This window comes from Lactuca sativa, chromosome 3 (genome assembly GCF_002870075.4).
Source record: "Lactuca sativa cultivar Salinas chromosome 3, Lsat_Salinas_v11, whole genome shotgun sequence".
Lineage (NCBI taxonomy): Eukaryota > Viridiplantae > Streptophyta > Magnoliopsida > Asterales > Asteraceae > Lactuca > Lactuca sativa.
Genome location: NC_056625.2, coordinates 280,463,925 through 280,490,177, shown reverse-complemented (window position 1 = coordinate 280,490,177; position 26,253 = coordinate 280,463,925).

Genomic DNA, 26,253 nt, shown 5'->3' with positions numbered 1-26,253 from the left:
AAAGTAACGTACTATTTATAAATTGTTGTTGGTGATGACGTTCGGACACATAGAGTCTTACGTCTTTTATGGAATGATTGCAATTTTCTTTCTCTTTTCAACACACATTTATAAAGTTGTTTCTTTTCTTTTTGTCACCTTTTTTATCCACCCAAAACCTTCCCGATGTTTCATGATATCAAAGTGCAAAAACATGCCATGTTGGGATTGAAAGTTGCTTGCTTCTTTTCTTTCTATCCAAAACCCTTTTCTCTTTTTGCATTGATGATGTCAAATTAAAGACAAATGAAAAGAAAAGAGACACAATGTCAAAGCATATAACTATATAAGCCTTGTCATCTACACTTCGTTGAGAAGTTCTTCTATGGTGTCTACTTGACTACATAACTTTAAATATCTTATGTCAAGGCCCCACTTAGACCCACATTAATGATGAAAAAGAATACATCTCAAAAAATAATAATAAATAAATAAATTAAAAAAAAATTCAATATAATATTCATCTTAAAGTAAAATTTACATATAAAAACGGCAAAATCTAGAAAAGATTCTAAAAAGGAAATTAAGATTGATTAATTCTGAATAAAATACTTCTAGTAACCAAGAATTTAGCTAACAATCAAGAATACGTGTTCAAAACAAATACAATAGAACAATGTTAACTACTTTAAGTCTAAATTAATCGACCTTATTACAGGGTTATTCTTGATCTTACTAATTTCAATCAACTAACAATATGATAATATCAATAGTATACAAAAACAACTATCTCCCAGGTACTAGAGATGTGCCAAATATATGACCATCCAAAAGATTTGAAAGATCGTGACCTCTATGGCACCTACCATCTGCCCTTACCTCACATTCATTGATTCCTTAAATACATATCACACAAAACGTAAGCATAAGGCCTACATATTTCATGAGTTCACGATTTTAAAATAGAACTCTCATAATGTCAACCCAATACATCATCATAACCATGTGGGAGAGACTATAGATGAATACACAAAGTAAGTCGTCATATTCACCCTTTTATTCATGTATAATTTGCATTGTAGTCGAGTTTATATTTACAATATAGAAAGCCATTAAGAACATAAAAGTGTTGCTAAATCTACATCCCCTCAAGGTTTTTCATGCATATTGGTTTACAAGCTAAATATGTCATTTGGATAAAGAAATATATATAAAACGGGACTTATACCACCTTTTAACTTCTAAAAGACAATTATTTAACTTTACTTTAATTAGTTCTAAAATACTAGTGTAACATCCCACTTTCCAATGTGCAAGCAAGCCATAAAGATTCGTCATTTGTCGAAGGTCAAATTCGGAAAATTACTACAACCAAACAAACACATCAACAACCGGTCTAAAAACAAATGAAGGTAGCTCCTACACACATTACTATTCTACTCGTACGTCTAATTTCTGAGTTTTAGCAAAAAGAAAAGAAAGGAATAAAAAGTAAGGAGAGAAAAAGAAGAGAAAGGAAAACAAAAAAAAAGTAAGGAGAGAAGTAAAAGGAAAATTAAACATTTTGTTCGTTTATTTCCAAATCCTTCAAAATTAGAATGAAAGTTAGGAGAGAACATGAGCATTTAATTTTCTTCTACTTCTTTCCTTTAATAAAACTCACGAACACCAAATTATTTTATTTTTTTCTCACTTTCATTCATTCATTTCTTTTCCATCGTTAACTTGAACTTGGGAACATGGTGGTAGTGTTCCGGCTCTAGACATGGTCATTCCCTTTGCTATTACCAACAATGATGAGGCTTCATAGGGTTGTTTAATGAGTTATAGTATAATAGTTGTTAGAGCATATTAATTATAGTTATAAAAAAATAATTACAAGTCATCTGTTTCAAAAATAGAGCGAGGGTCACCATAAGGTCTAGTGAGTTATGGTTTTATGAACAACGTTTTAAAATAATAAAATATCCACAAATCATTTCACTAGAAAAAGTAAGTCAATCAATATGCTCAAATAGTTTTTAACGGTCTAGTTAACAGGAAGAGAAAGTACATCCTCTGTTGCATCTTAATACTTAGTGATCTTAATACTTAGTGGTTGTGAAAATTAAGACAAGCAAACATTCAACCTTTATAACAAGACTTTAATAGGTTTTATAATGTATGTATACTTATTCAACTAAGTTGCAACAGTGTATATCAATACATTTCAGACCCTTTATAGCAAAAAAAAAATCATATTCCAATACAACCCACCCACTAAATCATCCACTGTATACAAGATACAACAAATATTGTTTATGCAATTTAAACGTTCACATCAAACGATCTAAATCAGCATGACACAGCTAATCAACATATATCAAATATAACAAAATACCACAAAAACCTCATTTGAAAAATCACACGGACTCACCTTAGTAAGAAGGCTCAAGCATGTAGATTTTTACTACTTGAAACTCCTACAAGTTCCAACGAATATTCTAAGGCATTATGTTGGGTCAAAAATATGGTTTATACTTTGCTTTTCTAGGAAAATATATTTTTATGTAATGTTGTATGTGTTTGCGGTTTGTGTGTACGGCCGTACACAGGGTGTGCGGCTGTACACATGTATATGGCTGGAGGTCCATATAAATAGAGGAGTGCATGTGGGAGTGTACGGTTAAGAAAAAGGAGGGAAAGCTAGAGGTTAGAGAAGATAAAAGGCTAGAAGAGAGAGAAAGTTAGAGAGAAGAAGTGTGTGTGAGAGAGAATCTATTGTAAGGAGCATCATTCATATTGAATACATCATTAGATTCATCTTCTTCTATTTCTCATTCTCTTCTATTTTGATCTGACATCATCCAATTGATTGGGATTCCGCACCATCAATTTGATCTGATTGATACACAAACAATTTTGGGGACTTACAATTGGTATCAGAGCTTGGTTGTATCAATCAATTTTTTCAGATATGGAGCTTATATGATCTTAATTTGAAAAGCGAATAGCGTTTTTGGATAGATCTCGCAAAAATAAGGGGGGTTACTTCTTTGCATTTTTCATAAAAACGAGTTTTTGATCGAGTTTTAGAACAAAAAAGTGTGAAAAACGTCGTTTTTTCGCGAATCTGTTGAAGGTGTGCGGCCCGGTTGAAGGTGTGCTGCTGGTTGAAGGAGTGCGGCTCGGTGTGTGCGGCCTCGGTGTGTGCGGCCTCGGTGTGTGCGGCTCAGCAGCCTCGGTGTGCGGCTCTGTGTGTGCGGTCTCGTGTACGGTCCAGCTCCCTCGCTTCGGTCTCGCATCTGCATCCTCACTTCGCAGCTCTAGTCCTCGCACAACAGCCTTGTATTAAAAAAAAAATAGAATCGGAAATTGAAGCTGCCAGGATTCGAACCCAGGTCTTACACCTACACAACCGGCACATTACCATCTCGACCAACTTGGTTGAAGTTATTCTCCTTCGAAATGTAAAAGATAACTTCTCCTTCTCGGTTATTATTTTCGAAAATTGGCGGTTTTAACCCTAAAAATTAATTTGTTTTTATTTCTAAATTCTATTTTCAACCCAAATTTTTTTGTTTTTAATTTTTGATTTTATTTTTATCTTTGACCTTAAAATTTTGACTTTGACTTTTAAAAGTTGACTTTCAAATTTGGCTTTTCGGTTTGACTTTTAAGTTTGACTTTTGAGTTTGACTTTTTAAATTTGACTTTTAAGGTTGACTTTCTCGGTTTTTCAGTCAAAGGGCAATTAAAAAAATATATAAAAAAAAAATAAAAAAAAATTATTAAAAAAATATAAAAAAATAAAAAATAAAAAAATGAGTTCAACATCAATTTCGGTAAATGAAGTTTCATGTACTCCATCTTGTAAAGCTACGATTAAATTTCTTCGCGAACAAATTGATTTATTAAAAAGAGAAAATGAGGACTTCAAATACGAAGGCTATACTCTAAGGAAAGGTCAGAAACCTTTAAAAGCTCAATTAAAGGCCAAGACTAAGGACTTTAGGATATTACAAGAAGAGTATAACAACAAGTGTGAAAATTATGATCACATTAAACGCAAACTTGCTGCTGTAACTGAAGAACTTGATGCTTTGAAAATAAAGTGTGGAAAAACAGATGTTATTTTCAAAAATTACACTGCGTCAAGTAAGACAGTCGAGTCCTTATATGAAACTCAATTAAAATTCAAAGAAAATCAAAACAAGGGTCTAGGGTATGATAGTGTTCCTCCACCTTTCAATCATAACTACACATCAATCCCTATGACACATGACGAAATTGAAAGGGAGGCACATCTTCGATATGGCAAACCAGCTGGATTTGTGTCAGGAGGTATTCAAGTTGAAGATACTAATGCTTCTACTTTATGTGCAGGTAAAGTAGCAGAGGATGAGAACAAGGAGAACACCATTGAACAAACCAACATCTCTTTGAACTCTGAATCTGTTGCTTCGAACTCAACTGCTTCTGATCAACCCGTCGTTCAGAAATACAGGCCACCAATTCCAACGCAATAGAGTTCTTGTTACAAGTGTGCATGTGGGAACAACAAGAGACAAGGCAAGGATATGACACCAGGGGCAGGAAGAAACAACTCCACAATGAAGAAAAAGACATGTTTTCACTGTGGAACACATAGACATATTGCTAGAAATTGTTCTAATCGCGCATACGTTCCCTACTATGCACAAGGATAGAAAAATGCGCTAAGAGGGAGATACTTCAAAAGAAACCCTTCCAGGTCATGTTCAGACAATGGTGACTGGAACGCGCAGAAGGCCAAGAATTAAACCCACAAGGCCAAGAATCCAACTCCCAAGGTCAATAAGGGAATGTCGGTCAAGAAGCCAAATCCAAGAGATGCTCCCATGAAGCCAAAATCAAAGTCATCTCAACGGCCGACATCATGTCCCAAAGCAAGTACTAAGCCACCCATCAGATCGAAAAAGAAATGGGTTAAACCCAACTACAAATGGGTTCCAAAGGCTCACTCTCCCAAATCTTCTAATGCTTCTAATATTTTTACATCTTCTGTTTGTGATAAGCAGGACATGTCATGGGAGAGAATACCATGCAATGATGACAAAGGTCGACCCAATTTCAAAATGGACTGGGTTCCAAAGACCAACTGATCCCGCTATGTGTTGGAGCAGCTATGGAGGCATATCATCAGACTTCGGTTTGTTGATAGTGGTTGTTCCAGACACTTGATAGGAGGCATCTCTCAACTGTACAACACTCGGAATTTAGTTTGAGAGTATGTGCCCTTTGCGGGAAGGGAAGAAAGGAAGGGATCACATGGGGTTTGTGCTTAATGACATGAAGAATTTTCGGATCCGTTCTGAGATTACGCGTGCTGTTCTTAGACCTTCTGGATGCAAATTTAATCGGTGACTTACGGTTTGAGTTTTCTTCTCTATACTCCTGAGTTTATCTTAAGCTGATTCGCTTTAAAGACTAATTTCTATTTTAGGATAGTTTAAATTTGCGCATTTATTTTCGTTTCTCTCCTATGCACAAATTTAGGGGGAGAAATAAAATCAAAAAAAAATTAGAAAATTAAAAAAAAATCCAAAAACATTAGAAAATCAGAAAAACAAAAAGAAATTATGTTAGCTATGGAATGTGCTTGAGGGAGATGTTTTGGGAAGTGATATGATTATGTGATAACATGCAATCTGAGTCTGTGTAACGTGCCCAAAGTCGAAGGGTTTATGCTCTGGTTTGATGCGTCGGTAGGCACGAAAGATTCTAAATAGACATGACTAGGAATAGTTGAACTTAAGAAATCAAATGACTTGACAAATCTTGACCTAGTTAGATCCGTTTAGCCTGACAATACGACGCTTGGATAGGTTGAGCAAGGAGATATATATGGGAATCTACTCGTCACATTAAATGAACCCGTATCTGGAACCGTGGTTTAACTTTTCCTTCATGTGCGGATTATGTCCTTAATTCCGGTATTGATGGGGCAACTGGTAAATTCCGATAAATTAGGTCTGTAGAAAATTATTTTCTTTCTTTCTGTCTGTTAGTCATATGTTACCTCCTCTGCGTGATTGGAAGAGATCCGACCTGGACTATAACATATGCAACTCTGTTTCTCTGCATATTATACACACACACACACACACACACACACACACATATATATATATATATATATATATATATATATATATATATATATATATATATATATATGAAATTCCTCTTATCTGTTAGCCATATGATGTCTCCATTGCGTGACTAACAATCCGACCTGGTACACGGCATATGCACTATAAGTGATAATACTCTAAATCTGTCTTCTCCCCTAATGATGGTCTGCTTATCCGATGTAAGGAGTACTCTGGAAGTCCTTGATTACTGGGGCATATCTGGAAGCGGGAAACATGTTCCAGTACAATTAAAATTGAACACTCAAAGATTTTCTATAGATCTCGCTGCTCAATTTAGGTGGACAACAATATCCCTGGTCGTCGTCAGCTGAATGGTCCTTAAGATATAGTATCTAGAAACTTAGGATCAGATATAATATCTAGGAACTTAGGATCACATTGTCTTGTCACTTATAGTATGTCCTAATTTTTGTCACAATTTTTCGTGTTTAAGTGGACAATAATACCGGAGATCGACCAGACAAAGATGTGAATATGAAAGGTACCGACAAGCGGATAAAGGCTGTCTAAAAACTTTGATCCCAAATCATTCTTAAAGTTAGATATCATTTTATTTTTGTTAAATTTGTTCATAGTTTTCCTTTATGAACAAATTTTAGGAGGAAAATTATAAATAAATCAAAAATCAAACAAAAATCAGAATTTAAAAAAAAAATCCAAAAATAGTGTTATTTCTTGTTCAGAAAAATCAGAAAATCCAAAAAAAAAAATATTTTGTTTCTGCTTTATTTTTTCAGAAAATATGACAAATCCAAAAATATTTTTTTGTGTGCTAATTTTTCTTTTAGTTTTGTTTTGTCTTGAAAAGTGATTTCAGGCGTAGATGAGACTTGTGGAGACTGTATTGAAGATCTTCTGAGCCAAGAATTCATCCGTGAGAATCGAAGAATTCGCATTCGAAGGAGCAAGAAATGAAGATTATTCTTTCGACATTCAAACTGTCAACCCCAGAAGCATGGTGAAGCTGTACTTGAAGATTATGTGACAGATTGCATTGAAGCCTCCTCAATCAGTCTGCTGCTATCTTGTACCTGATGAAGAGATCCAGAAGATTTGTTCTCTCTGTAGATTCTCAAGCTAAAGCGCTATCTTTCAAGAATCTGTACATCAAGCCTCCTCACCCAATGTGCGTTCAGAGTCAAATCTTGAAGAAAAGCCCAACCGCTTGAGATGAAGTCATTCATGAAGATTCATCAAGTTCATCTTGAAGCTGTGAAGAAATCAAAGATTAATGTTGAAGCCAAGCTCCCAATGAAGATTAACAAGAAAAAACCAGCTACTTTTTAGGGGGAGCTTGTTGGGTCAATTAGAAAAGAAAGTTATAAACCAAGGGGGAGATTGTTGGGTCAAAAATATGATTTATACTTTGCTTTTCTAGGAAAATATATTTTTATGTAATGTTGTATGTGTTTGCAGTTTGTGTGTACGGCCGTACACAGGGTGTGCGGCTGTACACATGTGTATGGCTGGAGGTCCATATAAATAGAGGAGTGCATGTGGGAGTGTACGGTTAAGAAAAAGGAGGGAAGGCTAGAGGTTAGAAAAGATAAAAGGCTAGAAGAGAGAGAAAGTTAGAGAGAAGAAGTGTGTGTAAGAGAGAATCTATTGTAAGGAGCATCATTCATACTGAATACATCATTAGATTCATCTTCTTATTCTTCTCATTCTCTTCTATTTTGATCTGACATCATCCAATTGATTGGGATTCCGCACCATCAATTGGATTTGATTGATACGCAAACAATTTTGGGGACTTACACATTAGTACTACTTAGAATTCTTAATTCTAAATTAAACATGTCATATCACATACTAGGTTAAGTCCCCATATATTTAGTCCAGTCGGGTATTTAACTCAACCCTCGACTTAGCCACCAAGACAATGTCACTAAAAAACATACATCAAGGCACCTCCCCTAGATCCTACTAGACATCTCATCCAAGATCAATGCGAAAATGTAGGGGATAGGAGTTAGACCCTGGTGTAGGCTGATTTCTACTGAGAAAGTCAAGTATAGAAAACAAGAATTGCAAACAATCTTAATCAAACTTCTCATTGATTAATTGGAAAATAACTCAAAACAAAATTGTAATTATACAATTTCATATCTCCCTATCGGCTTAACAATATATATATATATATATATATATATATATATATATATATATATATATATATATATATATATATATATATATATATATATTCTAATTTACCAACTTGTGAAAGTCCCAAATTTAAATGGTCTCCAAGTCCTACTCGGCTTAGGATTCCAAAAATCACCCCCGAATCTCTAAGTCCTTCTATAGACTCCTTCGATCCAAATTAAGCTCCACATTTCCTTGAACTTGGTTCGAGCTAGTGGTTTTTTAAGAATGTCCACCTTTTGGTTTTCACTGGGAATGTACTCCACCTCCACTTGATAATTATCAACATAATTACCAATGAAGGGAAACCTCGTGTGACAACCTGAAATTTCCATCCTATACAAACCATATCAAGGCAGTAGAAGATTAGAACAGTTACAGAGAATTTCCAGACTTTTGGGTATAAGTTTGAGTATTTCAGGATTTACACTTAAGGAGATATCAGGAGAGTGGATGCACTAGGGTTTTGTGCAACACTGTTATTTCCAAACCCTATGATATTAGAGTTCATTTCGTGAATAAAATATTTTCTGCCAAACATCCCAGGACTATATATAGGATTCTGAACCATATTTATTCATTAGTTACATTTCCAACTAGAGAAAAGCCGAATTCTCTCTCAAGGATCTTCGGACTTTCATTCCGGAAAGTGAGTACTTCTATCTAGTGTTGTTTTAAAGCTTCTTATATGCTTAATACACTAGAAATCATAGGAAAACACTAAGATCTGAGAGTTTACCGCCCAAGAACACCTTGGGGAGTAAACTCTTTTATAAGGGCCAAAGTGTGCCCAATGTCCCTCCAAGCCTTGGAACTCAACCTAGAAACTACCATGACATGTTTAGACCACAAAATCATTAAGAAACAAAGGCTAGAAGTGAGTTCACGGCCAAGGATGTTCTTGGGCCATGAACTCCATTTTTAGGTGCCAAAACACCCTAAAATCCTTCCTTAAGCCAAGAGACTAGTTTAGACATGTACCTAATGAGCTTAGGACTAACAAACACCATTAGAACACCAAGAGTAAGGTGTTCACGGCCCAAGAAGTTCCATGGTCGTGAACTCCAAACAATAGGGCCAATTGATGCTATAACCTCTTCTAAAGCCTTGTACAATAGCCTAGTTTAGTTCCTAGTTAAATTAGGGACTTGAAAACACCAAAAACACCCTCCCAAGGGAGATTATGGCCGTAATCTCCAAGGGGTTTGGTCCCAAGGCCGTGAACATTAAGCAAGGCCATTTTAGGGCCTTAAACCCACCCAAACACTTGTTTAAGCATTGAAGCACTTCACCACTTAAGTTGTAATAGCTTTGAGCTTCGTTTAGTGCCCCAATAGAGAGTTTACGGCCAGGAGTTTACTCCCCTGGGCCGTAAACTCCAACACACATGGTCTTTGGACCATAAACTCCCGTATGAGGTCTTGCACTCCTTTGTTGCAACCCATTAGCCTCCTATCACTTGACCAAAGTGTTTTCCTCGCCTTAGGATGTTTATACATGTTCAATTAGTGTTATAATCACTAATTGTTTATATACATATGTCTTCATATGTAATTAGGACCATTGTGTGTGTCTAAAGTCTTCACTTGACACCTAGCATCCTACCTCTTCAGTTCATCCGTACCACTCACAACAGGTGAGTTCATACCCCTTAATCAATGTTTTAAATGTTTTTAAATGCTTTATGGGGGGATACAAGTAGAATTATGCTAATTATTATATCAATCATATGTGATTAATAAGTAGCATTCGAATGATTTACTACTCATTAGCCGTTTTACCAAACAGTTTCCTTCAAATGATTTTTTATAAACATTTCATATGTTTAAAACTCCTTGTTTAAAACTCCTTATTTAAAACTGTTCATTTTACACTGTATGTTTCATTTCAAACTCATTTACAATTGTGTTTCCACCAAATGTTTATTTATACTCAAACTGTTTTATTAAACCCATGCTTTCAACCCGTTTTATAGATTGACAACAAGTCAATCTTTTCTTAGATAATAATTATGTTCAAAGGTTTTACAAAACTTACTTTATGCTTTTATATTATAAATTGCATGCCTATATATGTATAGTTATATGAGGAATGTTTAAAAGACTTAGGAAGGCTATCCACCCTATTTCCTTTTCGCGCTTGAGATGTGGTCTGGCGGGATATCGGGTATCCGTCTGAAGGTCCTTTAAATATTAATTATATATCATGTGTACATATATAGTCATAAAGGTTCTTCCAGTTCGTTCAGTACCCTTGGGTAGCAAGGGTATACATTTCCATGTTCATAGGTACCAGTTACATTACTAGTAAGCTACCATATGGGTAGTTTAGGAAGATACTATAACTATTACTAGAACGCGATATCATACAATGAGTCAGTTCATTCATGAGTCAATACTTGCTAGATAGAGAGAGAACACACATTACAGCTAGTACACACAGTACATTACTATACATGCTAGATAGAGAGAGAACACACATTACAGCTAGCACACGTAGAACATTACAGCACATTACTATACATGCTAGATAGAGCGAGAACACACATTACAGCTAGCACACGTAGAACAGTACAGTACATTACTATACTATTACATAGATATGTTTACATGATTACACTTACATGAGTACATTTACATATACGATGATAGGACAGACATCACTAGGTGCTATAGCACAGAACGAGTTCAGGATCTAACTATACCGATGAATCGCAATGCATTGTGATAGCTATATCGGGTATACATGATCATAGTAATGTGGATGTTCACGGCGTGCATATATGCATGGGCGTGTAAAGGTCTCAAAATCCCTTTGACATGGGAGCGTCTAGCCTGGGATCTAGCCATCACATTATACCTTATCTCAAATAAGGCAATAGGAGTACAGAAGTAGTTATTTATTACAAATACTACAATACTTAAAAGAATTACCCTAGACTTAAGGTAATTGGTACGGGTGTAGTTCGAAACTACACCATAGTACTATTTCATTTTCCCATTACATTCACGTCGTGAACATTCACACGACGCACGGTAATGTAGAAACTATATTTTTAGTTAATGATAGCCAGACTTGGGAAACTACACACTCTTACAAGAGCCACACACACAGACACTAGATGCCTTGGTAGAAGGATACGATTAGTAGGAAACATAGGGCTTCCTAGGATCATACAAAACATTTTCATACTTACAATTCACATACATTTTCATACTTACAGTTCATATACATTTTCAATACTTACAGTTCATATACATACAAATACTTACATACAAATTAAGACACTAAAATACTTATAGTCTCACCAGCTTTAAAGCTGATACTCTCTTTCAAAATAACTTGTATCCTCAGGTCAACCATAGACAGGTACCGATGCAAGGTTTAGAGAAGATGGAGCTCGTTCAAGACTCATCTTTCATTTTGTTTATACTTTAGTGTCTATTATAATTTGACAGAACACTTGTATTAAAATTATATTATTAGTGCAATGGATGATGTTGTTGCTTGTTTACTACTTTTCATTGTTGTGATATTGTACATGACGTGCTCCAACCCAGAACGTTTCCGCCGTTCTTGGTTTTGGGGTGTGACACCTCGCGTGGATGTGTGTAACACCCCGATTTCCTGGATATGGAACTTGAGAATTTTATTCACATTATTGGACCTACTCGATGATTTGGTTGGTCCCAACTCGTTGTGTAGGAGTTGATCAGGACGCACAGAATATGAAGCCTACTCGTCAAGTTAGAACACTGAACTCGACGAGTTGAGTCTGTTGATGAAACCTTAATTATTTGGACTTGCACCCTCTTTAAAGGACTTTAACTCCTTTACCCCACCTCCATCATCACTTTATCACCCTGAGATAAACCCTAATCGAGTACCTTCCATTTGAGAGTGTTTAGATCTAATAGTGGGTGTGTTTTGGTGCATTCCTTGAAGAGTAGAAGGCTTGGAGAAGGAGTCTTTGGATCCGACCTCATCTCAGTGGTAGCAATCATTTGAAGGTAAAAAGTCATTATCTTGATATCTTGTTTATTGGATCTCTTCTTTAAATAGTTTAAGGCCCTTTCTAATTTCTCCTTGAGTCATTAATGGTTGTGAGCATGTTATGGAGCTGAGACTTCAGATCTGGACACTACTAGGTCCTTTAGGCCTAAAGCCTCAAGATTTATGAAGCTTTGACCCATCTTCATGTTCTAAACCCCTTCTTGAGCTTAGTTTTGGGTGTTTTTGTTGGATTAGTGTCTAAGTCCATAACTATTTTGGTATGTACTTGACCTGATGGTGCATGGTCCTTTTGGGTTGCCTTCACCAAAGCAACTTGATAGGATGAATTATGGAGAGAAAGGATTAAATATGATTTATTAATATATTATGGGAATAATATATTAAAGGAGAACTCATATTGTTTAATTAATATTAATCAATAATTAATTGGTAATTAGTTTTGTGACTAAAAGAGATTAATTAAACTTAAGGGACTAGAATTGTAATTATAAGATAATTGCAATTTGGGCCATGGATTGCCTTGTATTAAGGAGTGGACGAATTCTATGGGGAAACCCAAGAAGAAATCGTCCAAGGCCTTAAGGAAAGGGATCCATGGGTTGCTTAGGGCTTAAGCATCCAAATTAGGGTTTCCTGGTTATATAACCCTAATAGCCTCACTATATATAGATCCCTTATGCATGACTCCTTCTAGGGTTTCACACGTTTTTTAGTAGCCTCCATCCTCTCTCCTCTTCATCCTCTTGCTTATGGTGTTTGTGAACCATTAGAGGAGTGACATTTGTGACTCTATGCTTTCTAAAGTCAATACAAGGAGATTTGGGATTGTTATTGCTACATAACAATCAAGGTAACATCTTAAACCTATTCTCATGTTAATATGATTACTTGAATGCTAGAATTTGGGTTTATAGTTTTGGATAACTTGCATGTACAATATAGAAACCTAGATCCAAGCATTAGGGTTTGTATGAGCACATAGGATGTCTTATGAGCAAAACCCATCAGTGGTATCAGAGCCTTGATTGGTTTCTATTGTATTGATGCCTTGTTAATTTGTTCATGCTTGAAAAAATTGTTTTTTACCTCCTGCCTGATGTACTCGGCGAGTCCCATTGTGGACTCGGTGAGTAGGCCCCTACTCGGCGAGTCCATAAGGGGACTCGACGAGTTTAGCTGTCAGACAGGCGGATTTTCGGGATTTTTACCTATTTTGACTTAGGATAATTACCATAATTGTTTAAACTTAATAAAATTCGAATTTTGTTAATCCCTTATGATTATCCTTGTCAAAATAAAAGATTTTGGTCATCTAATTAGATAATTGTTACCTTATTTGATATATGTTAAGTTATGGAAATTATTTGATCATTATCTTGCAAGAATTTGAACTAGATCTAATTAGATAACCACCAATTATAGTTAATTGCCTTATTTGAATTATGTGATCTAGAATATTCTTGACAAAGTTTGGAATAGTTTCAAATTAATCCCTTTAGGTTTTATAGTTTAAATTTAAACCCAAAAGTTTTGTTGTTTTGAAATTTAAATATTTGAAACCCTAATGTTTTGAAAAATGGTTTCAAAGCTTGCCCTCAAGTTTTGGAATTTAAATTTTGAATTAATAGTTTAATTTTGATGTATATTTAAATTCTAAACCCTAATGTTTTGAAATGTTTCAAAACTTGCCCTCAAGTTTTGGAATTTAAAAGTTGATTAAAAGTTTAATTAGGAATGTTAAATTCTAAAACCCTAGAAATGTTTTGAATAGTTCAAATCACTCCCTTATGGTTTTATTAATTAATTAAGGTGTATAATTAAAAGAGGTTTAATAAATCCATAAAAGTTTAGGTTAACAATTTAATTGAATTAAAAGTATAATTGTTAAATTAAATCACCTAGTATTTTAAAAGTGTAAAATACACCCTATACTATATATATAACATTAAAAGTCTAACATTATATATGTATGAGTAAAAGTCAGTCTTACCGTTAGTAGGCCTCATTCACGAAGCTGGTCTATAAGGGGTGTTTAAGGAAATTGCCTATAAAATGGCGATTGAATGGGTATCCACTCTTACCCGCCGCACTCTTGACTAGTGGAGGGTCGTTAGCCGAACGGGTAGGATAGGACAAAAACCTTCCATTATAAGTATAATGAATTATTAAAGTAACTAAATGTTTTCATAAAATTCCCAATCTTAGTTACTTAGGCAAAAGTGAATTGATGCAATTCCATGAAATTACACTTTGTGCCCTTGCAAAGACGTTAGTGGAGCGTGTGTGGTTTACCGGCACACTAAATGGTTCTCAGCAAAGGTAGCAAAGGGTGACTCAATGTTTGTCATAGTTCAGTGGAGCGTGTGTGGTTTACCGGCACATCGAATAGGTGACTGTAAGATGTGAGGGCACCATGTAAGTTTGCATGGTTATTCACACCCGCTTTGTGATCCTCGGCATCCCAGTCACAAACAAGAGGGGCATATCGAGATTTAAACATGCCATTGAAATGTTCAATGAATATCAAAGGATCTAGGAGTTTTCATAGATTTAAAACTTAAATTTCTTTTTCGTTTTTCATGGTGGAAATTAGTGAATCGTCATTCACTTACCTTCAAATGTTCTGCAATTTGGGTTACGGCATCCCTCTCCCGAGTTGTAGAATATTGTGTTGGGTCCTAGCCTTAGTATCTCATTTGGGTGATTTACTAAGGACTCAATCAATCAACTAACTTGAATTCGTTTTCTCCTGGTTTGTAGATGTCAAAGTTTGACAACTATGGTCTTCTCAAATCCCGTGGAACAAGCATTCCACATGAAGATGATATTCCATGATTCGATCGAGGAACAAGAGATCATACTTCACTTCCTCCTCCTCCTCCAATTATTCTCCCTAACCCACAAGTTCGAAGGCTTGAAAAGTTCAAGATCACTCAAGCCCTTTTGGCAAGTAAACATAAAGAAGGAAAGTCGGTGTGTGCACACGTCCTAGGGATGAAGTCACACATTGATAGATTAAGAATGTTGGGATCCGTCGTCTGTGAGGAAATGGTTGTTGATTCGGTTCTTCAGTCACTTCCCAACTCATATAGTGAGTTCGTAAGAGAGTACTATATGATGAACCGCGACGTGACCCTTATAGATCTCACCTATATGCTTATTGTTGCTGAATCAGCAATGGTTTGGCACAATAGAAAAGCAAAGTTGATTGGTGAATCTGCCTTCAAGACCTCTACAATATAGACAATGTCAACGAAAGACATGCTATGATCAAAAAGTTTGATCATAAGAGAAAGGCAATGTCTGAAGTAGTTCCATGTCATGTTCCAAAAGAGTCAATTTGCTTTTATTGCTAAGAGAAAGGGCATTGGAGACGAAGCTGCCCCATTTACCTAAGAGATCTAAGAGATGGGAGAGTCGAAACGTATGGCTCATATATAGGTAAAATACACTAACTAACTCTTTTAAGCTTCTATTCTAGATTCTTAATACATAATGTGATAAGCTTACAATTGATGTTTTGTAGAATCGAAGAAAAGAAAGGAAGCTTAAGGGAAGAAGTGAGCAGAATCTAACCGTGAAGGAATGGATGATCGCATTTCTCGAAGATTAGATTCTTGAGCTACTACTTAGAGTTAGAATTAGATTGCTAAGAAAGATGTATTAACATAGTTTTTCAATGAATTGCATTGTAAGGACAAATTTTTCCGCAATAAATAAATGTTGATTTTATATTATTTATCCTTGCAATGGCGTATATGAAAAATTAATGTTTGAATATTAGCAATAATGGATTTGGTTCTTATTATGTTATTTATGGAAAGTCGAGAATTTACCAAATAGGGAGAGTTTCTCATCGCCCAAGTTTCAATTGGACAGAAACTTGGAATCATGCAACTTGGTTGCATGATAAATGAGAAATTTCATATTTGAAAATTAGACTAATTCATTGACAAAGTGTCAAGTGAAGGACTAGGAGATCGAATACACAAAGTTGCGTGTTGATCAAGTCCACCATAAGAGTAACAAAATATTTGTCATGATTTACTACAGTTTTAGTAAATATGATTATACTTACAAGATTAAGTTTAATTCTGAATTGATTAAAAAAGGTTTAAATCAATAGCAGAACAAATAAGAAGAATCAAGTAGGCAGAAAGATAAAAGTTTCTCCATTCTAAGAAGAAGGGAGAGTAGCTTTTATGCTAGGTCTTAATGATTAAGAACCATATCTCAATTGATCCTCTAAGTGGGTCTTAGCACAATTGTATGTTTAAGAAGAGGAATCAAGGATTAAAGAAATGGTTAAATCAAGAAGTCTATCATACTTCGTTCCAATGACAAGTCTTAAATTTAAGAATGTGACAATGAGTGAAAAGTATTAAAGGTTTATAACATTCATCAAATGAGGAAAGTTGTGATGTCTTGGATAAGACAAAGACCAACTAGGATCAATTTATGAAGTGTTTGATAAAAGCTACACTAACTCTTGAATATTTGTTTGTCAAGAAATGTTTGTTGACAAGAGAATCTTATATGTCAAGGAGTCAGTGGGAGTCTTAATGGTCTTGAAAGGTTTCAAGAACAAATCAAATAAACCTTATAGATCATCACTAGTACACGAGTTGAGGTTTACAACCTATCGTGTTGACATTATTTTGTTTCTGTGCCAATCCAATCGAGTTAATTATGCATGTGAGTCGTATGAGTTCTCATTTGAATGCATAAAAGGCAAGGATCTTGGTCAATGGAAAGTACATTGATAAGAAAAGGTGAGCTGCTTAACTACTTGGAAGACATGGTGGGCAACTGTGCTACCATAAAGGCAAGAAATCGAGATCAAGAAAGTTCAATCCATATGAGCTTGAATTTGTCGTAAACTTTGATTTTAATAAATTCACATGGATAGGAACAAATACACCATTTAAATATAAGTGTCATAAGATTTCCTCCTTCATGAAAAGGATTGTGAGGAAATGCTTTCACTAAGAAAGATTTTAAGAAGATAGTAATTGTAAAATTGCATTCTCGAATTCAATCATGGTTACGGTATCCCTTTCCATAATTTGAATTGTGAGGTTTGGCAATTAGTCTTAATTGTTTAGACACACATATGAACTATCTAAGGCAAAGGTGTATAAGTTCAAGAAGCATTGATAAAAGATTATCAAAGCACTAAGTATTAGAAACATGAACTTAAGAAATTCAATAAGTATTGTTTTTCTGAAAGTTAAGATGTGTATGAATACATGTCGAAGCTAGTGGGAGCATAAGTGTTATGTTTTATAATAATCGTCATGATAGTGGGAGCATAAAAGTTATGATTGTATGATTATTAAGGCACGTATTGGAAGTTGGCAATATTAATTATAGAAAACAAGAGTTATACCTTGCAAAGTCGTAAGGGTTGTAAAGTTGTTTTGCTATAATTAAGGGAGAGAATATTATGCTTCATTTCGAATCTAAAGAATTAGGTTGAGAAATGTTAATAAATTTAGTCAAGGGTACATAGTGTGTTCTTAAAATTTTGATTATGATAATGGCATTCCTCTTCACAATTCGAATTTTGAGAACATAGCAAATAAAACATTATGCGTCGTGTCCCATACGCTTCGGGTATAGGATCGATTGCAAATGCTTTAATGTTTGGCCATTCTAAAATTTTCCAAATGTCGAGCGCATTTAGAGGGAAAAGGGACTAGAATTGGTTTTGACTAAAATAATTAAACAACTATCAAAGGACAATCCAAAGTTTGAAGAGGATTAGTCGCTTGTGAGTAGTTGGAAGCATGGTATTGGATGGACCATATTGACATTATTATGAATAGAAAAGACTCTATTAAGAATGAGTTGTCATATGGAAATTGTGGAATTGTTTCATATTGGATGGACCATATCGACATCATTACGAATAGATAAGATTCTATTAAGAATGAGTTGTCATATGGAAAATATGGAAGCGTGTCAATATTAGAAATTGAATATTGAAAATCTATGTCTAGATTAGAAACTTTTATGCAAAAGGATGTTCAAAGGAATGTACTTTGAGTGAGAGACATCATATCTAAGGAATTGTCTTGTAACAATGTCTGATAGAGGACTTTGTAATATCATTGGCAATAGTCTTTGTGACTTTGGTGCAGTGACATTACGAAAGGATCATTGCATAGAATGTTAGAATCTAGCATATTCTATAAGTAGCAAGAATTTGATATTCTTTCACTTATGAAAAAGGATTTGGAGTTGTGAAATGAGAATGATTGGAAATGTGCTCAATTTGGTCTATTTCACAAAGTAAGAACCATAGGTAAACATCGTGTGCATGCTAGGAGCATGGGACAAGTGTAATAATTCAAGTAAGAAGTTGATTACCCGAAACGACAAATAATGAGTAATCGATATGGTGATAAATAAAAGGAGTTTTATTTATACTCAAAGGTTTAATGCCATATGGGATTAGTATTATTCCCGTGTTTCACATTTGCATGTTTTGACTTCCAGAATAATTGAGTTTATTAAGAATAATTGAATTATTCGAACAGGCCACAGTCGTTCATATGTTGGAAGTAGATATGAATGAAGACTGTCGTGAATTGGTGTGTGGATTGTCTAAAGAGCATTAGACATAAGCAAATGTTTGTTGCAACGTTCATGAGTGCTTATGAATATGAATTTGAGCATTGGATTAAACCCACGCTCACTTGGATCACTCCATGAATTGTATCACGAGTGATTGGTGAGACGATAACATCTTATATTCTTGAAACCGAGATGTGTGAGTTGTATCTTGTAAATCGGTTGCACATTGATAATATGTAAACGCACTAGTAACTGTTGGGTAAGGTGTCTAAGTCCATAACTATTTCAGGTTAGTACTTGACCCGACTCGGCATGGTCCATTTGGGTTGCATGGCACCATGCAATTGGATAGACTAAATGAGAGGAATAACACTTGGAGATTATTAATATATTATAAGTTCTAATATATTAATAATATTATTTGATTAGTTTGATCAAAGAATTAATTTGGAATTAATTAAGTGATCAAAAGATAACTAATTAAATATATGGGTTGATTATGTAAATCATTCATATCTTATATAGTGGGCTAAGAGACTCCATGGATTATCAAGTTGGGTTCTACCCATAGGATGATCCATGGATGCTCCATGGGAGTTACAAACCCATGGGTCATGGAAATGAAAAGTCATGACACATTAGGGTTTACATGGGGTAATCCTAGATGTGTCAACACTATATAAGAGTCCCATTCTCCACCAAAATCGGCTACACATAAGAAACAAGAGGGCTAGGCCAATTTCAAGAAGTGTGTATTCTCTCAAAGTCTTTCCAAGAGCATTTGGTGTTGTGTGAAGCATTTGAGGCATCACACTTGGGGTGCTAGGCTCACAAGGTTTCAAGGAACATAAGCAACAACAAGGTAAGTTATTCTATCTTTCATTCAAGTTAGAAATTGTTCCCCATGTATGCTAGATAGGAATATAACCTTGGAATTCAACTTTGCATGATAATTAGACAAACATAGATCCAAGGTTATTAGGGTTGCATGTACACTTAGGAAGTGTTAGAATGCTCAAAATCCATCAGTGGTATCAGAGCCTAGGCTTGTTTGTTTGTTATTTGTGCTTAAAATTTGAAAAAAGTCGAAAAACTTGTTGTCTGCCTGATGAAATCGCCGAGTCCATGGGGAGACTCGCCGAGTTCACTTGTATCTTCAACCTACTCGCCGAGTAGGTTCATGCACTCAGCGAGTAGGAGCCACAGAGTGCAGATTTTCGACTTTAGTTGCTGGAAATGGACTAGAAACATTACCCTAAACTGTTTTGGTACTTGAAAACTTGTTTTAGATGGTGTAATGTCTTTGCTATTCCATTTACAACAACTAGTTATCAAAATTACAAAGTTTTAAGTGTAGTTTTGATTCATGAAAGTGTTCATGTTCATGTTCTTGATCTTATGATGTTTAGATGATTATAGGAATTATTTGTAACCTATGTCGTAGTTTAATTCTTGATCATAATGTGTTTTAATGGAGTCCATAACTTGTCCTCAAGTTATGGAAAACCAAAAGTCACTTGAGTTAAAACCATTAAAAGAACACAAGAGTTAGAAAAATGAAGAGTCTTCATTTTTATTACTCTAATAAACTCATAAGTTATAAGAAATGAAAAGTTTTGAAAGTTTTCAAAACTTGCCCTCAAGTTTTGGAACAAGTAAAGTCATGTTAAAAACTTTAGTTCCAACCCTTAGAATTTTAAAAGTTAAAATTCAACCCTTATACTTATATTATTATGATTTAATAATTTTATATATATATATATATATATATATATATATATATATATATATATATATGTATAAGAACAAATTCGTCTTACCGCTAGTACGCCTCATTCACGAAGCCGGTCTATAAGGTGGGTATAAGGTTGTTGCCTATAAAATGGCAACTTAATGGGTGTCCACTCTCACCCACCGCTTGCTTGACCAGTGGAGGGTCGTTAGCCGAACGGGTAAGACAAGGACTTATAAATTCTCATTAAAAGTATGATGAATATTATAAAGTAACTAAATGTTTTATTAAATTCCCAATCTTAGTTACTTTAGGAAAAATGTGAATAAGGTGCTAATCCATGAAATTACACTTTACACTTTGTTTAAGTCGTTGGTGGAGCGTGTGTGGTTAACCAGCACACTAACTTGGACTCAAAAAGGTAGGTAAAGGGTGACTTAAAGTTTATTATAGTATCGGTGGAGCGTGTGTGGTTTACCGACATATTGATTGAGTGATAAACTTTAAGGGTACCAAGTGATTTGCATGGTTACTTCACACCTCGTTTTGTGATCCTCAGTATCCTAGTCACAAAACTTGGAGGGCACACTCGAGATTGAAACATGTCTTTGAAAAGTTCATTGAATCTCAAAGAATCTAGGAATTTCTAAGAACCAATCGAAAACCTAATATTTAATATTTCGGTTTTCGTGGTGGAAATTGGTGAATCGTCATTCACCTACCTTTCAAATATGTTATAGCTTGGATTACGGCATACCTCTTCTAAGTTATAATATATTGTGATTGGATCCTAGCCTTAATATTACATTTGGGTGTTTTATTAAGGACTCTCTTAATATCTAAACTAATCTTGTCCTCTTCCTTCAGATGTCTTCAAACAATGCTGCTTCTGGCTCTAACCCTAATGGCTCCTTTACCCTTATGAACTTGTGTGGGAAAGTCACTTTTGATGGATCTAACTTCAATGAGTGGATCAGAAACATCAGGATGATTACCCGCTACGAGGACAAAGAATATGTCCTTGACAAGGAGCTTAAGGAGATTGATGAGACCACTGCAACTCCTCAGGAGATCGCTGACTTTCAGGCACATGAAAGGGATGCTACGAAAGTGGCATGCATCATGATGGCCACAATGACAGTGGAACTCCAAAAGTCTTATGAGGATTTCTACCCTTATGAAATGTACCAAGATCTGATGGAAAGATACCATCAAAGTGCACGACAAGAGAGGTATGAAATCATCTACTCCATGATAATAACCATGATGAAGGACGGGGAATCCGTCAGGAGCCACATGCAGAAAATGCAAAGGTATGTGGATCGATTGCTGAAGCTTAATGTGAACTTCCCTGAGGAGCTTGCAACAAATATCATTTTTCACTCCTTACCATCGTGCTATGATTAATTCAGCATGACATATCACATGAATAAGGAAGAGGTCACACTCAGCAAACTTCAGGGACTTCTCAAGACCGCAGAAACAGGTCTTAAGGGGAAGTCGGTTGTTAACACTCCTACTCCAAACTCTACTCCGGTTTTGGAAATCGGGAAAAGTCGAGGGAAGAAGAGAAAGAGCTCTTCTAAGGGTACCAAGGCTCGGACCCTTGATGGCTCTTCTTCAAGTGGAACCAAGAAAGGTTTCATCACTCCTTCTTCTGACCCAAAAGAGGCTGAATGCTTCTATTGCCATGAAAATTCACATTGGAAGCAAAACTGCCCAAAATACCAGCAAGATGTGAAGGATGGGAAAGTTAAACCCAACCATGCAAGTATTTACACTATCATTTCTAATAACTCACCCCATTCTAAATCTTGGGTCCTTAATAGCGGTTGTGGTATTCATATCTGTTGTGACTTGCAGGGACTAAGAAGAAGTGAGAATGTGGAGCAAGGAAGAATAAACTTAATCATGGGGAATAGGAAAGCTTTACCTGTCACCAAGATTGGAGTTTATACTTTATCGCTAAGTAGTGGGTTTAGTTTAGATTTGAATAAATATTGTTATTCGCCAGAAATGGCAAGAAATATGATTTCCTTTCATGCATTGTATAAACAAGGTTTCACCTTTTCATTTGATAATGAAGTTGGTTCGATTAATGCTTTCTTTAATAATGTTCTTTATTTCAAAGCATTACCTTGTGATAGCGTGTATGAAACAGTATATGTGGTTGATAACTTAGGAAATAATGTATTGTGTATTGATTTTGTTAATAATAATAACTTGGATAAAGCATCATTATGGCATTGTCGTCTTGGACATATAAGCAAGAAACGCATAGGCCAACTCCAAAAGGATGGAGTCTTGGAGTCATTTGACCTAAAGTCAGATGATAGTTGTGAATCATGCTTACTTGGAAAAATGACAAAGTCACCCTTCACAGGCTCGTGTGAGAGGGGTGAAGGTTTGTTGGACCTTGTACACACGGATGTGTGTAGACCATTCAAACATGCCACAAGGGATGCTAATCGTTATTATTTGACTTTTACTGATGATTACAGTAGATATGGATATGTCTACTTGATCAAGCATAAGTCAGAGACTTTCGAAAGGTTTAAGGAATTTAAACAGGAAGTCGAGAATCAATTGGGCAGGAACATTAAGATGCTCCGATCCGATCGTGGTGGTGAGTATCTTAGTTTAGAATTCCTTGACTATCTAAGGGAATGTGGGATAGTCTCACAATTGACACCTCCCAGGACACCACAGTTGAATGGTGTGGCTGAGAGGCGTAATCGAACCTTGTTGGATATGGTTCGTTCCATGACGAGTCGAGCTTCGCTACCAATATCATTTTGGGGGTATGCCTTAGAGACTGCCGCCGATATCCTTAATCTAGTCCCTAGAAAGAAAGTTGCCAAAACTCCTCATGAGATGTGGACTGGTAAAGTGCCTAAACTAGACCACATCAAGATTTGGGGTTGCGAGGCTTTCGTGAGATGCGAGACTCATGATAAGCTCGAACCCCGAAGCGAGAGGTGTATTTTCATTGGCTACCCACAACAATTCTTTGGTTACCTCTTCTACAGACCTAGTGAAAATGTGGTCTTTGTAGCTAGGAGGGCTTTCTTTAGAGAGAGAGTTCATAAGCCAAGGAAACAGTGGGAGGCAGGTTGATCTTGAAGAAATTCAAGAGTCAAGCGGTGAAGGAACTTCAAACCCTAGCACTCAACTTGAGGAGGAAACTCCTGTTGAGCCAATTGACAAGTCTGTACCTCTGAGGCGGTCCACAAGGGTTAGGAATGCTCCTGAGCATTACTATGGATTCCATATTACTGCAGAAGGGGATACACTTATCGGTGATGAGACACTGATAGGTCTGGATGAACCTAGCAGTTACGCGGAAGCCATGGCAGGCCCTGAGTCAGCCAAGTGGAAAGAGGCAATGGATAGCGAAATACAGTCCATGTATGACAATCAAGTTTGGAACTTGGTTGAGAATGTACCAGGTCGTAAGACAGTAGGGTGCAAATGGGTCTTCAAGAAGAAGACCGACATGGATGGTAAAGTACACACTTATAAGGCTAGACTGGTTGCAAAGGGCTTCTCTCAAATTCCTGGAGTGGACTATGATGAGACCTTTTCTCCAGTAGCCAAGATTAAGTCTATTCGGGTTCTGTTGGCCATAGCTGCATTTCATGACTATGAAATATGGCAAATGGATGTTAAAACCGCTTTCCTTAATGGAAAGTTGGCTGAAGATGTTTACATGAGTCAGCCAGAGGGTTTTGCCAGCAACGAGTACCCTAATAGAGTGTGTAAGCTTGAGAAATCCCTTTATGGATTGAAGCAAGCACCTCGCAAATGGAATCTTTGCTTTGATGAAAAGGTCAAGGAATTTGGCTTTTCTAGGAGTGAAGATGAGTCTTGCATGTATATCAAGGCTAGTGGGAGTATAGTTAGCTTTTTGGTATTGTATGTGGATGACATACTACTCATAGGAAATGACATCCCAACTCTGCAGGAAGTTAAGTCCTGGCTTGGGAAATGTTTCTCTATGAAGGACCTAGGAGAAGCTGCCTATATTCTAGGGATAAGGATTTTGAGAAACCGGAGTAAAAGACTAATTAGACTTAGTCAAAGTACCTACTTGGACAAGGTGTTGAAGAGATTCAGAATGCAGAACTCCAAGAAAGGAGAATTACCCATCCAGAATAACGCCAGATTGAGTAAGACACAAAGCCCTAGCACTGAGGCTGATATTGCATAAATGAGTCGAATACCTTATGCTTCGGCTTTAGGATCGATCATGTATGCAATGACGTGTACTCGACCTGATGTAGCCTTTGCCCTGAGCATGGTTAGCAGGTATCAAGCGAACCCTGGCAAGGCACACTGGACTGCGGTAAAGAATATCCTCAAGTACATATGGAGGACTAAGGACTGGGTCCTTACCCTCGGTGGGAGTGATGACTTGAGAGTTGTAGGGTATAGTGATGCTAGCTTCCAGACTGATAGGGATAATTTCCGTTCTCAGTCGGGCTGGGTCTTTACCCTAAATGGAGGAGCAATTTCTTGGAAGAGTTCCAAGCAAGAGACAGTGGATGATTCAACTTGTGAATCAGAGTATATTGCAGCTAGCGAGGCGGCAAAGGAGGCGATATGGCTGAAGAACTTCATTCGAGACCTTGGAGTTGTACCAGCTATAAAAGAGCCAATGGAAATTTTCTGTGATAGTGAAAGTGCTGTTGCCTTAGCCAAGGAACCAAGGGATCACGGGAGATCCAGACACATCGACAGAAAATTACATTTTATCAGACATCGGATAGAAGAAGGACTCCTCGTGGCAAAGAGGGTATCATCGGATGAGAACCCAGCAGATCCCCTCACGAAGGGACTGACTCGGGTTAAGCATCTCCAGCATGCTCGGAGCATAGGGCTGAAGGATGATATTAGATTTAGTAGTTAGATAACCTAGAAATTTGTAAAGTGTAATTGACATTAGATGATGAATAAAAGGTGTTTTATTTATGAGTAAAGTGTTGCTATCTCTTGTCGATCGTTTAATATATTTCTTTTGCATGTTTTGACTTCCAGAATAATTTTGTTTGGTATAACATATTATTCAAACCTCCACAGTCGGTCATATGTCGGAAGTAGGTATGAATCAAGACTGTCATGATTGGTTGCAGAGGTCTAAGGTGTTGGACAAGGCTACAACAATCATGAGTGCTCATAAGTTCTGAGCATTGGACTCAACCCACGCTCACTGGAATCACTTCATGGAATTCTATCTCGAGTGATCGTGAGACGGTAATATCATATAAGTCTTCAAACCTAGAGATATGATTTGTTACTTACAAGTTGGTTATGCATTGATTGTACGAAAACGCATTGGTAACTCGATGTTATAAAACGTGCTTTTGTGTATAATTCAATGAGTGGTAGAACAAACATATGAGTCGAAGTTTATTTGTTCCTTCTTGGATTAGAAGCTGATATCTGGGCCCCTCGATGATTTTGTTTTGACCTATGTACCGAGCCCGGTCAGAACTAAGTTGATGTGTTCAATTAAGTTCTTTGTCAAACAAATCAGAAATCGGGAAACAAACTGCTGGACAATAAGTAAGACATTGTTCCATGTATTTGTCTGGCTGATATCTAGAACAGAGGATTATATGATCA